This window comes from Dendrobates tinctorius, unplaced genomic scaffold (assembly GCF_039654945.1).
Source record: "Dendrobates tinctorius isolate UK_male_01 unplaced genomic scaffold, ASM3965494v1 ptg000074l, whole genome shotgun sequence".
In the NCBI taxonomy this organism is placed as follows: domain Eukaryota; kingdom Metazoa; phylum Chordata; class Amphibia; order Anura; family Dendrobatidae; genus Dendrobates; species Dendrobates tinctorius.
This window is the reverse complement of record NW_027361742.1, coordinates 20,593,048-20,611,605: the sequence shown is the minus strand read 5'-3', so window position 1 is coordinate 20,611,605 and position 18,558 is coordinate 20,593,048. Positions and strand designations below refer to the sequence as shown.

Genomic DNA, 18,558 nt, shown 5'->3' with positions numbered 1-18,558 from the left:
TTAGCTTCTCACTGAACTGCACGATGTGTCTAACCATAAACTGAAGAACAACTCTAGGTCAACTTCACTTATCTGACATTCAGGGTCCAAGTACAGAATGGCAGTGAATTCAGGTCAGGAGACCCACAGCCCGTCTGTACATCACAGAACGTACTTAGGCCATGAATATGGGGACTAAGTTGTAAAAATGGGGTGAAAAACTGCATGTAAAAACAATAGAATGAGCAAAAAAAAGTACAGATAATTGATATTGACACATCTGACTCGATCCAGTCTATAAAGCTGTAATATTCTATAACCCTTAGACAATGTTCCTACAATGAGTTTTTTGTGAGTTCTTGATGCTGATGCTTTTTAAAGCATTTCTGTATCTTTTAGGTAAACTACAGTAAGTTATTTGTGTTTTTTCTTTGCTTTTTGGATTGCTTTTTAATCGCAATTACTATGAAACTGGATGCCTGCGTAGGGGAAGACAACTCACTGAGGGTAGAGTGAGCTGTCAATCATCAACCAGACATTGGCGTTGAGTAGAGGCTGGCAGTGGATAGCAAAGTACAGCACAACTGGTGAAAGAAGTGCTCGCTCTGATGCTCTTGAAAAAAAACCTTCAAAAATAGTTTTCTCAAAAATGACCCAATGAAACTCTACTAGAAAGGTAAGACTATAATAAAAGCTAAAGAGGCTTTGAGCTCATAGCTTCAGTCAGTGCTTGAATATCTTGCTGACACATCCTCTTTATTTAGAATATAGTATAGACAGGAAAGAACTACATGAAAATCACACCTGAAACTTCATAAAAAGGGGAGAAAGTAGCTTAATCTTTGCATTGTGTGTCTGTGTGTGCACCTCACTAATCATGGAGAACAGAAAGAGGAGAAAAGAACTGTCTGAGGACTTAAGAACCAAAATTGATGAACAGTATCAACAATCTCAAGGTTACAAGTCCACCTACAGAGATCTTGATGTTCCCTTGTCCACAATGCGCAACACACTGTACAAATTTACAACCTAAAGCACTGGTGTTAATTTCTCTGGATGTGGATGGCAGAGAAAATTTGAAGAAAGATTACAATGCAGGATAGTCCAGATGGATGAAACGCTATGGCAGGAGACCCAGGAGGACCCCACAAAATTTTTGTGAGTAAGCTAAAATCCTTCTGGGAAGCATAACTATGAAAATAAGTTCCTCCCCCTCTGATATTAGGAATCATGGTCCCACAAAATCCAGATAAACAAGGAATGTGAGGTGAGATCTTTCCTTTTTCATTTATCATTTACACCGGAGCAATAGATACAATTGGTTCTGTTTTTTGCTCATTCGTTTTTCTCATGGGTATAAGACTATGAATTGATTTGTGGAGACACCCTGATATTTATTTGGATCATCACCTCACCTCATAAAAGGATGAAATTTGATTTCTCAAAAACAACACATCTGGTATGAGACACACAGGGACCACTGCTGTCTATAACCTTTATACCCGTATTAATAGCTCTGGTCACAAATTCCCTTTAAATGCACCTTTTCAATCGCTTGTTTTCCCTTTGTCTCTGCCCCTTCTCCCTCTACTTTGACAGCTCTGGCTTTTATAGAGTCAAAGAAGGGCAGAGATAGATGCAAACAAGCAGGTGTGAAGGCGCACTGAGCGCCTATACTTGGTTTGAGCAGTCATTCTGTGCTGACAGAGACCCTATAAGGCTTTATTCACATGTCAGTATTTGGTCAGTATTTTACACGAGTATTTGTAGGCCAGAAACAGCAGTGGAACCTACAGATAAAATCTATAATTGAAACATGTTCTGCCTTTTCTAGTAACTCCTAGTTTTGGCATGCAAATATTGATGAAACACTGAACAAAAAATACTTACGTATAAATAAGGCTTAGGCCACGTTCACATGTTCAGTGTTTGGTGAGTATTTACATCAGTATCTGTAAGCCAAAACCAGGAGTGGGGAATAAATGCAGATGTGGTGACGTGTTTCTATTACACTTTTCCTTTGACTGCTCTACTCTTGATTTTGAATTACAAATACTGATGTAAAATACTGAACTTGTGAATGTGGCTTTAAAGGAAAATCTGCTCTTCACAAATCTGTTTTGCCAAGACTGGTGAAAATAATTCCAGTCTTGATGAGGGGATCTCTTGGAGTCATATGCTACTGATGCCTCTGAATCAATCAGAAGCTTCTAACAAGTGACTTGCACCTCTATGCGCCTGACCACAAATCATACTCTAGTCTGGGACTGGAGTAAGCATAAGGTCTCACACAGCTCATAATGAATTAGAAAATCTGTGGTGGCAGCTCCCATCCCACCTCAGCTTTGCCCATTTTGTGCTGTGCAAAAATGGAGTGAAACAGCTGAAGTCACAACATTTTTTGCAACCTTCAGTTGTGCAAAAAGTTTGTGAATAATCAAAATATTTAACATTTAACACCAGATTTCTGGCTAAAACACTTTGATGTATCAGAGCCTAGTGTTTTTTTAACTTTATTTGGCATATTTCACAAAATGTTTTGCTAGGCTTTAAATGCATTTTATTGTTGCTCATAATTGGTGTTTCAGTGACCTGCTATAACAATAAAATCTGCAGCGCGGTAAACCGCGCGCCGACATTTTGGCTCATCTTTCATCGTTTTTAAGAAATCTCAATATGGAAAAGGCCAGGAGCCATTTGGTGAGCTGCATTTCTTGCTATATGTTCACAGACTTACCAGTGGAAAAGCCAAACTTCACATGCCACAAATGCAAGCTTGTGTCCCTGTTGGAGGAAAAGTTGGAAAATCTCGAAGAGAGGTTAGCTACGTTGAAGATCATTAAGGAAGGGGAAGAGTTCTTAGACAGAGCAGAATTATCTCTTCATGTTACAGAAAGAGAAGAAATTCAAAGTGCACCTGAAGAAACAGAGGAATGGAGACATGTGACCCAGAGAAGCAGGAGGATCAGGAGGCAGTCAGCACCCATACTGCTCAGGAACCAGTACCAGGCTCTCACGCAGGAAAACGATAAAGAAATACATCAGGATAAGACATTGCCCACAAACAGCAACCTTGTACGCCTTCAGAGTCCTCCTGGATGGAGAAAGAAAAATGTTGTGAAGAAGAAACGGAGAGTGGTGGTCATGGGGGATTCCCTGTTGAGAGGAACAGAGGCCGCTATCTGCAGACCGGATATAACTTCAAGAGAAATGTGCTGTCTTCCAGGTGTAAAAATTAAAGATGTGTCTGACAGGATATCAGGACTCTTCAGACCTACAGATGACTACCCATTCCTGCTACTACATGTGGGGACAAATGACACCGCAAGAAACGACCTGGAAACCATCTGCAGAGACTTTGAAGACTTAGGCAAGAAAGTGAAAGAACTGGGAGCGCAGGTGGTCTTCTCTTCCATCCTCCCAGTGGATGGCCATGGAACAAGGAGGTGGAATAAGATTCTGCAGGTGAACAACTGGCTACGTCGATGGTGCCGTCAGCAACGATTTGGATTCATGGATCACGGAGTGAATTACCTTTACGATGGACTACTTGCTAGAGATGGGGTGCACCTTACGAAGACTGGAAAATATGTATTTGGAAGTCGCCTTGCTACACTTGTAAGGAGAGCTTTAAACTAGAACAACGTGGGAAGGGAAGCAAAAGACCAGAAAAAGCCATACACCTGACAAATGCTATTGAGAACTCTGCTATTAGAAGTGGAAAGGAAGAACAAAGACAAAAGAATCTAATTAATAAAAAAATTGGAGAAAGAGAAACCAATCACAAACTAAAATGTTTCTATACTAATGCACAAAGCATGGGCAACAAACAAGGAGAATTGGAACTACTAAGACAGGAAAAGAAATATGATGTCATTGGAATCACTGAAACTTGGTGGGACGATACACATGATTGGAATATAAGACTAGAAGGATACAACTTATTTGCAAGAAACAGACTTGATAAACGAGGAGGAGGTGTCGCATTGTATGTTAGAAACGCGTATATCTGCACAGAGATTGAAGCTTCAGAGACTGGGAGTTCTGTGGAAACTGTTTGGGTAAGAATACAAGGACAGAACAATGGAAAGGACACCATTGTAGGCATTTACTACAGGCCGCCTGTGCAAGCTGAAGATATGGATGAACTCTTTATGCATCAAATGGCCAAGTTCTCCAAAAAATATGACATAGTTGTCATGGGAGATTTCATCTATCCAGACATTTGTTGGGAATCTCTCTCAGGCAAAACTAACAGGTCAAGGAAATTCTTATCCTCTCTTGCTGACAATTTTATCTTCCAAAAGGTAGGGGAGAAAAAAAGGGGAACTGCTACCTTGGATCTAATCCTTATAAACAGGGAGGAAATGGTTGAGGAGTTAAAAGTGGCTGGGACCCTAGGAGGTAGCGACCATGCTATTTTAGAATTTTGGATAACTAGAGGAGGAAGACCTGTGAAGACTCAGACGTCAAGGTTAGATTTCAGAAAGGCAGATTTTAAGGGATTCAGAAAGAGAATTGGAGGGATCCAATGGCTGGATATCCTTAAAGACAAAAATGTCCAGGAAGGATGGGAAATCTTGAAAAATGAAATTCTCAAAGCACAATTGTTAACAATTCCGAAAAGAGGGAAGAATAGGAAGCATTTAAGGAAACCAGGATGGATGAACACAGAACTTAAGCACATGCTAAAAAGGACGAAAAAAATGTTTATAAAATGGAAAGAGGGAGGCATATCTAAAGAATAATATAATGCTGTCTGCAGAACCTGCAGGGCACAAATCAGATTATCTAAAGCTGAAAATGAATTGAGGCTTGCAAGAGATGTCAAAAGCAATAATAAAGGATTTTGGGGATATGTCAAAAGTAAAAGAAAAGTCAAAGATGCTATAGGATTTTTACAGGGTGAAAATGATGAAATTGTAAGACAGGATGTTGAGAAGGCCGAACTTTTAAATTCCTATTTTGCATCTGTTTTCTCTCAGAAAGGAAACGTAACATCAACTGTTCTTCACTGTCCTATTAAGGGTATAGAAGAATCCAGGATATCTATAAACAGAAAGATAGTGAGGAAACACTTAGCTAACCTAAATGAATTCAAGTCTCCAGGTCCAGATGAATTACACCCCAGAGTACTGAAGGAGATAGCAGAAGAAATTTTTGAACCCCTCTCCATAATCTTTGAAAATTCTTGGAGAACAGGAGAAGTCCCAGAAGACTGGAGAAGAGCAAATGTTGTTCCTATCTTCAAAAAGGGGAAGAAGGTGGACCCAGGCAACTATAGGCCGGTGAGTCTGGCTTCTATACCAGGAAAGATCTTTGAACAAATTATTAAACAACATGTACTGTATGTCAGTACCTGGATAAGAATGAAGTGATTAAACAGAGTCAGCATGGGTTTGTAACTAATAAGTCATGTCAGACTAACTTAATTTCCTTCTATGATGGAATCACTGATTGGGTGGATCAAGGAAATGCTGTAGATATAGTATATCTTGACTTCAGCAAAGCATTTGACAAAGTATCTCATACAATCCTTATTGAAAAAATGACTAAGTATGGAATGGACAAGGCAACTGTTAGGTGGATTCATAACTGGCTTAGTGATCGGACCCAAAGAGTGGTCGAAAATGGCTGCACATCCAGTTGGAAGAATGTCTCAAGTGGGGTACCACAGGGCTCTGTCCTGGGCCCTGTATTGTTCAACATCTTTATCAATGATTTAGATGAAGGAATTGCGGGTAAACTGATTAAATTTGCTGATGACACAAAGCTAGGAGGGATAGCTAATACTAGAGAAGAGAGAGAGAGGATTCAAAAAGATATAAATAAACTGGAGAAGTGGGCAGCAACTAACAGAATGGTTTTTAACAGGGAAAAATGCAAAGTACTACATCTGGGCAATAAAAATGAAAAAAGCATATACAGAATGGGAGGAATAGGGCTAAGCAACAGCACATGTGAAAAAGACTTGGGTATACTAATAGATCACAGACTGAATATGAGTCAAGAGTGTGATGCAGCAGCAAAAAACGCAAATGCAATTCTAGGATGTATTAACAGAAGCATACAGTCTAGATCATGTGAAGTCATTATTTCCCTCTACTCCTCTTTGGTCAGACCTCATCTGGAATATTGTGTCCAGTTTTGGGCACCACATTTTAAAAAAGACATCAACAAACTGGAGCAAGTTCAGAAAAGAGCGACCAGAATGGTGACCGGTCTGCATACCCTGTCTTATGAGGAAAGGTTGCAGGATTTGGGAATGTTTAGTTTGCAAAAGAGAAGACTGAGAGGAGACTTAATAGCAGTCTACAAATATCTAAAGGGCTGTCACATTGTAGAAGGATCAACTTTATTCTCATTTGCACAAGGAAAGACTAGAAGCAATGGGATGAAACTGAATGGGAGGAGACACAGATTAGATATTAGAAAAAACTTTTTGACAGTTAGAGTGATCAATGAGTGGAACAAGCTGCCACGAGAAGTGGTGAGTTCTCCTTCAATGGAAGTCTTCAAACAGAGGCTGGACAGACATCTGACTGGGATGATTTAGCGAATCCTGCTTTGAGCAGGGGGTTGGACCAGATGGCCCAGGAGGTCCCTTCCAACTCTACGATTCTATGATTCTATGATTTACCACTCCAACATCGGAAAGATTCATAAACATTTTTATGCCAGTTCCTGGAGAAAAACACTTAGAAAATTCATGCTATTTTGTTCAATGTGAAGTTGTGCAAAATGTTGAAACTTTTGACATATTCATGTAAGACCTAGGCAGGTCGATCAAAGTGGGGGAAGGGTGGTTGGTTTTAGGGTGGTGAAAACACCCCCTCATTTGATTCATGTTCAATTTGTGGTGTACCTTATGCCAAAAATCTTACTCTAGTCTAACGCCAATCGCACTTGTTTCAATAAAACAATCAACTTCTTACTCTTACTCCACCACACACCTTCACTGAGACTGACATGTGTAAAGCAAGTCTTAATAAGTCAGGACCCAAGTGTTTTGGGAGGATTGAGGGCTTCTCATTCAGAGAGATTTTGCCAAACATCTCCAGTGTGGTCTTATCTCACAAGATCAAAAGGATTGGCAGTTCGAAATCCGATATACAGGATCTTTATCTCACCCGACATTTTCTGTTGGGGAAAAGTCGTGCCACTATACACATGTCAAACAGACAGCTTCACCAGCGATCAGCACCAGCAACGCGGAGCGCGCGGCGTCCCTGTGTAGCTTAGTTACCAGCGCGCTGATGTAGGGAGTTGGTGACTAAGGTACACATCGGGTTTCTAAGGGGCGTGCGTCACTTAGAAACCCGATGTGTACCTTGGTTACCAGCTCCCTGCATCAGTGCGCTGGTAACTAAGGTACACATCAGGTTTCTAGGCACAGCATGCCCCCTTAGAAACCCGATTTATACCTTAGTTACCAGCTCCTGCTCGCTGGTCGCTGGTCTCACGCAGTGATGCGTGCTGACCAGCGGGAGACCAGCGACCCCAAAATGTCCAGGGCTTTCCATCAGCGATACCGGCAGGGGGGCCATTCGCTGATCGCTGTCACTCTCGCTGGTGAGATCTCTATTGCGTCACAAAACTAGTGAGTCAGCAGCGATCTCGCTAGCGAGATCGCTATGTGTGACTGGGCCTTAAGTTCTGGACTGGAGGAGGGGTTAGTCAGTCTGTAGCAGCAGTCTGCAGCAGAGAGACTGCAAGAGACAGTCTGAGGGAGATAGAGATGAGAGAGGAAGTCAAGAAAAAACCTGAGGAGTGGAGCTGTAGGTAAGCTCACTTCAGGGACAAGTGCTAGAGACTGGACACCAGAGTCCGTGGTTGTGCGGGTACTGAAGTCCCAGCAGTTAAATCCGGAGGGCAGGGGACTGCAAGTCTCCTGGCCCATCACAACACCTGAAGGCACAGCAGCGAATGAGAGCCCGGAACCACCACAAAGGAGTGACACCTGTAATAGGCTCAAGCTACCTGCCATACAGGCAAGGACTAAAGAACAAGAAGGAGCAGAGGACTGAGCACAGCTTTAGGCAGCAAGGACCTCAGAATACAGTGCAATAGGGAGTCCTACTCTGAACCTACCTGGTTAGGTGGATCCCAAATTCCTGACAGGCTTCCCGGATCTCCATTACCATCTGTAATCCGTGCCCTGGACTGCACCACAAACTGTGAGTAAAAGTGTGAAGACTGCACCCTGCTGTGTCCTCAGAGTTATTTAATGCACCCTTCACTCTGCACTACAACCATCTCCACTATCTTTCACATCATAAGTGCCCTGGGACTTAGCTCTGCCTGTGGAGAGCTGTACTAATTCTGCTGCGTCACCATCAGCCCCAGTGGTCTATTTAAGCAGCGTTGGCTATCCCTTGCCGAATACCACAGGTGGTGTCACGAACTATATCTTATGAACTTTATTCCCCTTTTATCATCATTTTCATTGAACGCCCAGGGCCATGGATCGGGTCACTGCTGCCGTGACATATCCCCTTAAGAACCGGCCTGGTACCAAGCATCCCCACGGCTCTGGCGAGCGCTCCATATTCACAAATTTCCTTATCTACAGAACCAAAACAGCCTCTTCTGGGCACTAAGGTATAACAGAAAATAAGCAGGTCATTCAGCAGGCACATATATGTCAGTGCAGGTTCACCCGAACAGATTGCAGTTCTTTCTCCTGGAGCAAAGTTAATAAACAAGAGGGACATTACCAAGGTGCCACACAAGAAACGTATCATGATAGGTAAAATGAGTGAGCTGTCTCAAGACCTTTGCAATCTTAAGGTTGCATATCATAATGATGGCAATTGTTACAGAAGAATTTCTACTCAATGTTCCAGTGAACACTGTTGGGGCCATAATCCAGAAGTGGAAAGAACATAATTTCACCATAAACCAGCTACAACTAGCTGCTCCCCTCAAGACTTCAGACAGAGGAGTGAAAAGAATTTTCAGAAGAGTTGTCCATGAACCAAGAACCACATGTGCAGAGCTACAGAAAGTCCTGGAATCAGCAGATACAATTGTTTGAAATCAATTGCACTCATCCTCTATGGCCTGTATGCACGGTCAGAACACAAGACGACATTGCTGAACAAAAAGCATGTTCTTGCGCAATTAAACTTTGCTCAACTATATTTAGACCAGCCTGTGAAATATTGGGAGAATATGGTCTGGTCAGATGAGACCAAACTCTTTGGATGTGATAATACACACCATGTAAGGAGGCCAAAAGGCACTGCATATCACCCCCAAAACATCATACCAACAGTGAAGTTTGGAGGTTGCAACATCATGGTGTGGGGCTGTTTTCAGCATACAGCACTTCCAATATTCATATAGCTGAAGGAAGGATGAATTAACAAATGTAAGGAGACATTCTTGTTAAAAAAAAATCTGCTGCAATCTACCAGGATGTTGAACATGAAACAAGGGTGGACAAGCTTGAGAAAAGTTCACACTGTGGCGAATCATCTCCACATGGGCTAATTAGAGGCAGTAATGTTGTACTTTATCCCGCTGGTGTGCTGCCAACACTTGTTTACCAGATATATATACATATATATGTGTATCTGTGTGTGTACTGTAGGTACATTTTGTTATGAATTGCTGCTAATTTCACATTATCCACAGTTAAGGGTAAAATGCACAAAACACATTTGTAGAAAGAACTGACATGCTGCAGATTTGATAAATTACCCATGCACATAATTTATCAGCAGTGTGTAGATGAGTTTTGGGGAAATCTCATTCACTCTGTTGTTACTGAATCGGCTGCAGATTTTCCTCAAATGTGGATGGCAAATCTGCAGCAAATCTGCAACATGTGAACAACCAGCTAACCTTTAGGAGACTTTCCTACACCATCAGGATCATCACCTTCCCTTTCCTTTGGGGTTTTCAGTTTTCTTGTTTTATCATCACCATCATCAGTGTCTCTTTGATTTGGTTCTGAAAACACATTTACTTTCATATATGTAGAACAGATGCACAAATTAATTTGTAGTTTGTAAAAGTAGTCTAGTTTAGTCACTGCTGCTTTTGTATCAACTGAGCGGGATGTCAATTTAATGTTGTACAACTTTAGCTTCTCACTGAACTGCACGATGTGTCTAACCATAAACTGAAGAACAACTCTAGGTCAACTTCACTTATCTGACATTCAGGGTCCAAGTACAGAATGGCAGTGAATTCAGGTCAGGAGACCCACAGCCCGTCTGTACATCACAGAACGTACTTAGGCCATGAATATGGGGACTAAGTTGTAAAAAGGGGGTGAAAAACTGCATGTAAAAACATTAGAATGAGCAAAAAAAAGTACAGATAATTGATATTGACACATCTGAATCGACCCAGTCTATAAAGCTGTAATATTCTATAACCCTTAGACAATGTTCCTACAATGAGTTTTTTGTGAGTTCTTGATGCTGATGCTTTTTAAAGCATTTCTGTATCTTTTAGGTAAACTACAGTAAGTTATTTGTGTTTTTTCTTTGCTTTTCGGATTGCTTTTTAATCGCAATTACTATGAAACTGGATGCCTGCGTAGGGGAAGACAACTCACTGAGGGTAGAGTGAGCTGTCAATCATCAACCAGACGTTGGCGTTGAGTAGAGGCTGGCAGTGGATAGCAAAGCACAGCACAGCTGGTGAAAGAAGTGCTCTCTCTGATGCTCTTGAAAAAAAACCTTCAAAAATAGTTTTCTCAAAAATGACCCAATGAAACTCTACTAGAAAGGTAAGACTATAATAAAAGCTAAAGAGGCTTTGAGCTCATAGCTTCAGTCAGTGCTTGAATATCTTGCTGACACATCCTCTTTATTTAGAATATAGTATAGACAGGAAAGAACTACATGAAAATCACACCTGAAACTTCATAAAAAGGGAGAAAGTAGCTTAATCTTTGCATTGTGTGTCTGTGTGTGCACCACACTAATCATGGAGAACAGAAAGAGGAGAAAAGAACTGTCTGAGGACTTGAGATCCAAAATTGATGAACAATATCAACAATCTCAAGGTTACAAGTCCACCTACAGATATCTTGATGTTCCCTTGTCCACAATGCGCAACACACTGTACAAATTTACAGCCTAAAGCACTGGTGTTAATTTCTCTGGATGTGGATGGCAGAGAAAATTTGAAGAAAGATTACAATGCAGGATAGTCCAGATGGATGAAACGCTATGGCAGGAGACCCAGGAGGACCCCACAAAATTTTTGTGAGTAAGCTAAAATCCTTCTGGGAAACATAAGTATGAAAATAAGTTCCTCCCCCTCTGATATTAGGAATCATGGTCCAACAAAATCCAGATAAACAAGGAATGTGAGGTGAGTAGTGTTGAGCATTCCGATACCGCAAGTATCGGGTATCGGCCGATACTTGCTGTATCGGAATTCCGATACCGACTTCCGATATTTTTTCAATATCGGAATTCGGCATCGGAATCGGAAGTTCAGTTGATTGACGGCCTGACGTCATCATGATGCGCGGTGTGTGCGCATCATGATGCGCCGTCATTTCGGGCCTTCCGGGGGTCTCTGCCGGCCTGCCGGGGGGCTGTGTGGACTGCCCGGGGTCGGTACCGGCCTGCCGGGGGGCTGTGCCGGCCTGCCGGTGGTCTGTGCACCCTGTGGGGGTCTGTACCGGCCTGCCGGGGGGCTGTGCCGGCCTGCCGGTGGTCTGTGCACCCTGTGGGGGTCTGTACCGGCCTGCCGGGGGGCTGTGCCGGCCTGCCGGGGGGCTGTGCTGATGTCCGGGGGTCTGTGCAAGCATCGTCCGATGGGACTACAAGTCCCATCGGGCGATGCCTGCTACCATGACAGTGATTGACACATTAGCCAATGATGGGACAGTAGTAGTCCCATCATCCGGCTAATGTGTTAAATGTTAAAAAAAAAAAAAATAAAATACTACATACATACTACATGCATGCTACATACATACTACATGCTACATACATACTACATATATACTACATACATACTACATACATGCTACATACATACTACATGCATGCTACATACATACTACATATATACTACATACATACTACATACATACTGCATGCTACATACATACTACATACATACTACATACATACTACATGCATGCTACATACATACTGCATGCTACATACATACCACATACATACTACATATATACTACATGCATGCTACATACATACTACATGCTACATACATACCACATATATACTACATACATACTACATATATACTGCATGCTACATACATACTACATATATACTACATGCATGCTACATACATACTACATGCTACATACATACTACATATATACTACATACATACTACATACATGCTACATACATACTACATGCATGCTACATACATACTACATATATACTACATACATACTACATACATACTGCATGCTACATACATACTACATACATACTACATACATACTACATGCATGCTACATACATACTGCATGCTACATACATACCACATACATACTACATATATACTACATGCATGCTACATACATACTACATGCTACATACATACCACATATATACTACATACATACTACATATATACTGCATGCTACATACATACTACATATATACTACATGCATGCTACATACATACTACATGCTACATACATACCACATATATACTACATACATACAATACATTCATACAATACATACATAGACATACAGTACATATAACATAGAGTAACATACTTACCAATACTTGTCACATTGTTCCCCGAAGCCATTGTCGTCTACGGAATAAATATTAACATAACAAACCACAAAAATACTCACCCACGATCCGAAGCAGTCCACGAGTGTGTCCCACGACGATCTTGGGTAGAGAACTGCAGCATCAGATGATGCTGCCGTTCTCTACGGGCTGCAGGAATCCAATGACGGAAGGTAGGTATCCTTCCGCACTGTATTCCTCCGCCACTTAAAAAAAAAAGTCCCTAGTCTCACTTTATGCCATTGCTGTGTGGGAAATTCCCACACAGCAATGGCATAAAGTGAGACTAGGGACTTTTTTTTTTTAAGTGGCGGAGGAATACAGTGCGGAAGGATACCTACCTTCCGTCATTGGATTCCTGCAGCCCGTAGAGAACGGCAGCATCATCTGATGCTGCAGTTCTCTACCCAAGATCGTCGTGGGACACACTCGTGGACTGCTTCGGATCGTGGGTGAGTATTTTTGTGGTTTGTTATGTTAATATTTATTCCGTAGACGACAATGGCTTCGGGGAACAATGTGACAAGTATTGGTAAGTATGTTACTCTATGTTATATGTACTGTATGTCTATGTATGTATTGTATGAATGTATTGTATGTATGTAGTATATATGTGGTATGTATGTAGCATGTAGTATGTATGTAGTATGTATGTAGCATGCATGTAGCATGTAGTATGTATGTAGCATGCATGTAGTATATATGTAGTATGTATGTAGCATGTAGTATGTATGTAGTATGTATGTAGTATGTATGTGGTATGTATGTGGTATGTAGTATGTATGTAGCATGCATGTAGTATATATGTAGTATGTATGTAGCATGCAGTATATATGTAGTATGTATGTAGTATATATGTGGTATGTATGTAGCATGTAGTATGTATGTAGCATGCATGTAGTATATATGTAGTATGTATGTGGTATGTATGTAGCATGTAGTATGTATGTAGCATGCATGTAGTATATATGTAGTATGTATGTAGTATGTATGTGGTATGTATGTAGCATGCAGTATGTATGTAGCATGCATGTAGTATATATGTAGTATGTATGTAGCATGCATGTAGTATATATGTAGTATGTATGTAGCATGCAGTATATATGTAGTATGTATGTAGTATATATGTGGTATGTATGTAGCATGCATGTAGTATATATGTAGTATGTATGTAGCATGCAGTATATATGTAGTATGTATGTAGTATATATGTGGTATGTATGTAGCATGTAGTATGTATGTAGCATGCATGTAGTATATATGTAGTATGTATGTGGTATGTATGTAGCATGTAGTATGTATGTAGCATGCATGTAGTATATATGTAGTATGTATGTAGTATGTATGTGGTATGTATGTAGCATGCAGTATGTATGTATCATGCATGTAGTATATATGTAGTATGTATGTAGCATGTATGTAGTATGTAGTATGAATGTAGCATGTATGTAGTATGCATGTTGTATGTATGTAGCATGTAATTTTTTTTTTTTTTTTTTTTTACATTTAACACATTAGCCGGATGATGGGACTACTACTGTCCCATCATTGGCTAATGTGTCAATCACTGTCATGGTAGCAGGCATCGCCCGATGGGACTTGTAGTCCCATCGGACGATGCCTGCACAGACCCCCGGAGCCTGCACAGCCCCCCGGCAGGCCGGCACAGCCCCCCGGAGCCGGCACAGCCCCCCGGCAGGCCGGCACAGCCCCCCGGAGCCTGCACAGACCACCGGCAGGCCGGCACAGACCACCGGAGCCTGCACAGACCCCCTGGCAGGCCGGCACAGCCCCCCGAAAGGCCCGTACAGACCCCAGAGAGGCTGTACAAGGGCAGGAAAGGGTTTTTCTTATTCCGATACCGGAAGTCCCATAGACTTGAATGGGACTTCCGGTATCGGAATCGGCGATACCGATACTTTTTTTAAAGATCGGCCGATACCATCCGATACGATACTTTGAAGTATCGGACGGTATCGCTCAACTCTAGAGGTGAGATCTTTCCTTTTTCATTTATCATTTACACAGGAGCAATAGATACAATTGGTTCTGTTTTTTGCTCATTGGTTTTTCTCATGGGTATACGACTATGAATTGATTTGTGGCGATACCCTGATATTTATTTGGATCATCACCTCACCTCATAAAATGATGAAATATGATTTCTCAAAAACAACTCATCTGGTATGAGACACACAGGGATCACTGCTGTCTATAACCTTTATACCCGTATTAATAGCTCTGGTCACAAATTCCCTTTAAATGCACCTTTTCAATCGCTTGTTTTCCCTTTGTCTCTGCCCCTTCTCCCTCTACTTTGACAGCTCTGGCTTTATAGAGTCAAAGAAGGGCAGAGATAGATGCAAACAAGCAGGTGTGAAGGCGCACTGAGCGCCTATACTTGGTTTGAGCAGTCATTCTGTGCTGACAGAGACCCTATAAGGCTTTATTCACATGTCAGTATTTGGTCAGTATTTTACACGAGTATTTGTAGGCCAGAAACAGCAGTGGAACCTACAGATAAAATCTATAATTGAAACATGTTCTGCCTTTTCTAGTAACTCCTAGTTTTGACATGCAAATATTGATGAAACACTGAACAAAAAATACTTACGTATAAATAAGGCTTAGGCCACGTTCACATGTTCAGTGTTTGGTTAGTATTTACATCAGTATCTGTAAGCCAAAACCAGGAGTGGGGAATAAATGCAGATGTGGTGACGTGTTTCTATTACACTTTTCCTTTGACTGTTCTACTCTTGATTTTGAATTACAAATACTGATGTAAAATACTGAACTTGTGAATGTGGCTTTAAAGGAAAATCTGCTCTTCACAAATCTGTTTTGCCAAGACTGGTGAAAATAATTCCAGTCTTGATGAGGGGATCTCTTGGAGTCATATGCTACTGATGCCTTTGAATCAATCAGAAGCTTCTAACAAGTGACTTGCACCTCTATGCGCCTGACCACAAATCATACTCTAGTCTGGGACTGGAGTAAGCATAAGGTCTCACACAGCTCATAATGAATTAGAAAATCTGTGGTGGCAGCTCCCATCCCACCTCAGCTTTGCCCATTTTGTGCTTTGCAAAAATGGAGGGAAACAGCTGAAGTCACAACATTTTTTGCAACCTTCAGTTGTGCAAAAAGTTTGTGAATAATCAAAGTATTTAACATTTAACACCAGATTTCTGGCTAAAACACTTTGATGTATCAGAGCCTAGTGTTTTTCTAACTTTATTTGGCATATTTCACAAAATGTTTTGCTAGGCTGTAAATGCACATTTTATTGTTGCTCATAATTGGTGTTTCAGTGACCTGCTATAACAATAAAATCTGCAGCGCGGTATTTACCACTCCAACATCGGAAAGATTCATCAACATTTTTATGCCAGTTCCTGGAGAAAAACACTTAGAAAATTCATGCCATTTTGTTCAATGTGAAGTTGTGCAAAATTTTGAAACTTTTGACATATTCTTGTAAGACCTAGCCAGGTCGATCAAAGTGGGGGAAGGGTGGTTGGTTTTAGGGTGGTGAAAACACCCCCTCATTTGATTCATGTTCAATTTGTGGTGTACCTTATGCCAAAAATCTTACTCTAGTCTAACGCCAATCGCACTTGTTTCAATAAAACAATCAACTTCTTACTCTTACTCCACCACACACCTTCATTGAGACTGGCATGTGTAAAGCAAGTCTTAATAAGTCAGGACCCAAGTGTTTTGGGAGGATTGAGGGCTTCTCATTCAGAGAGATTTTGCCAAACATCTCCATTGTGGTCTTATCTCACAAGATCAAAAGGATTGGCAGTTCGAAATCCGATATACAGGATCTTTATCTCCCCCGACATTTTCTGTTGGGGAAAAGTCGGTGCCACTATACACATGTCAAACAGACAGCTTCACCAGCGATCAGCACCAGCGACGCGGAGCGCGCGGCGTCCCTGTGTAGCTTAGTTACCAGCGCGCTGATGTAGGGAGTTGGTAACTAAGGTACACATCGGGTTTCTAAGGGGCGTGCGTCACTTAGAAACCTGATGTGTACCTTGGTTACCAGCTCCCTGCATCAGTGCGCTGGTAACTAAGGTACACATCGGGTTTCTAGGCACAGCACGCCCCCTTAGAAACCCGATTTATACCTTAGTTACCAGCTCCTGGTCGCTGGTCTCCCGCCTGTCACACGCAGTGACGCGTGCTGACCAGCGGGAGACCAGCGACCCCAAAAATGTCCAGGGCTTTCCATCAGCGATTCCGGCAGGGGGGCCAGTCGCTGATTGCTGTCACACACAGCGATCTCACTGGTGAGATCTCTGCTGCGTCACAAAACTAGTGACTCAGCAGCGATCTCGCTAGCGAGATCGCTATGTGTGACTGGGCCCTAAGTTCTGGACTGGAGTAGGGGTTAGTCAGTCTGTTGCAGCAGTCTGCAGCAGAGAGACTGCACGAGACAGTCTGAGGGAGATAGAGATGAGAGAGGAAGTCAAGGAAAAACCTGAGGAGTGGAGCTGTAGGTAAGCTCACTTCAGGGACAAGTGCTAGAGACTGGACACCAGAGTCCGTGGTTGTGTGGGTACTGAAGTCCCAGCAGTTAAATCCGGAGGGCAGGGGACTGCAAGTCTCCTGGCCCATCACAACACCTGAAGGCACAGCAGCGAATGAGAGCCCGGAACCACCACAAAGGAGTGACACCTGTAATAGGCTCAAGCTACCTGCCATACAGGCAAGGACTAAAGAACAAGAAGGAGCAGAGGACTGAGCACAGCTTTAGGCAGCAAGGACCTCAGAATACAGTGTAATAGGGAGTCCTACTCTGAACCAACCTGGTTAGGTGGATCCCAAATTCCTGACAGGCTTCCCGGATCTCCATTACCATCTGTAATCCGTGCCCTGGACTGCACCACAAACTGTGAGTAAAAGTGTGAAGACTGCAACCTGCTGTGTCATCAGAGTTATTTACTGCACCCTTCACTCTGCACTACAACCATCACCACTATCTTTCACATCATAAGTGCCCTGGGACTTAGCTCTGCCTGTGGAGAGCTGTACTAATTCTGCTGCATCACCATCAGCCCCAGTGGTCTCTTTAAGCAGCGTTGGCTATCCCTTGCCGAATACCACAGGTGGTGTCACGAACTATATCTTATGAACTTTATTCCCCTTTTATCATCATTTTTATTGGACGCCCAGGGCCATGGTTCGGGTCACTGCTGCCGTGACATATCCCCTTAAGAACCGGCCTGGTACCAAGGATCCCCACGGCCCTGGCGAGCGCTCCATATTCACAAATTTCCTTATCTACTGAACCAAAACAGCCTCTTCTGGGCACTAAGGTATAACAGAAAATAAGCAGGTCATTCAGCAGGCACATATATGTCAGTGCGGGTTCACCCGAACAGATTGCAGTTCTTTCTCCTGGAGCAAAGTTAATAAACAAGAGGAACATTACCAAGGTGCCACACAAGAAACGTATCATGATAGGTAAAATCAGTGAGCTGTATCAAGACCTTTGCAATCTTAAGGTTGCAAATCATAATGATGGCATTTGTTAAAGAAAAATTTCTACTGAATCTTCCAGTGAACACTGTTGGGGCCATAATCCAGAAGTGGAAAGAACATAATTTCACCATAAACCAGCTACAACTAGGTGCTACCCTCAAGATTTCAGACAGAGGAGTGAAAAGAATTTTCAGAAGAGTTGTCCATGAACCAAGAACCACATGTGCAGAGCTACAGAAAGTCCTGGAATCAGCAGATACAATTGTTTGAAATCTAATGCACTCATCCTCTATGGCCTGTATGCACGATCAGAACACAAGATGACAT

The 18,558-nt window shown here is 42.1% G+C and overlaps 1 protein-coding gene across 1 annotated transcript in view; it reads right to left on the bottom strand.

Moving 5' to 3' along the window:
- Window positions 1-18,558, bottom strand: part of PRG4 (proteoglycan 4) — a 208,474-nt gene that overhangs the window by 89,967 nt on the left and 99,949 nt on the right. The window lies entirely within an intron of this gene.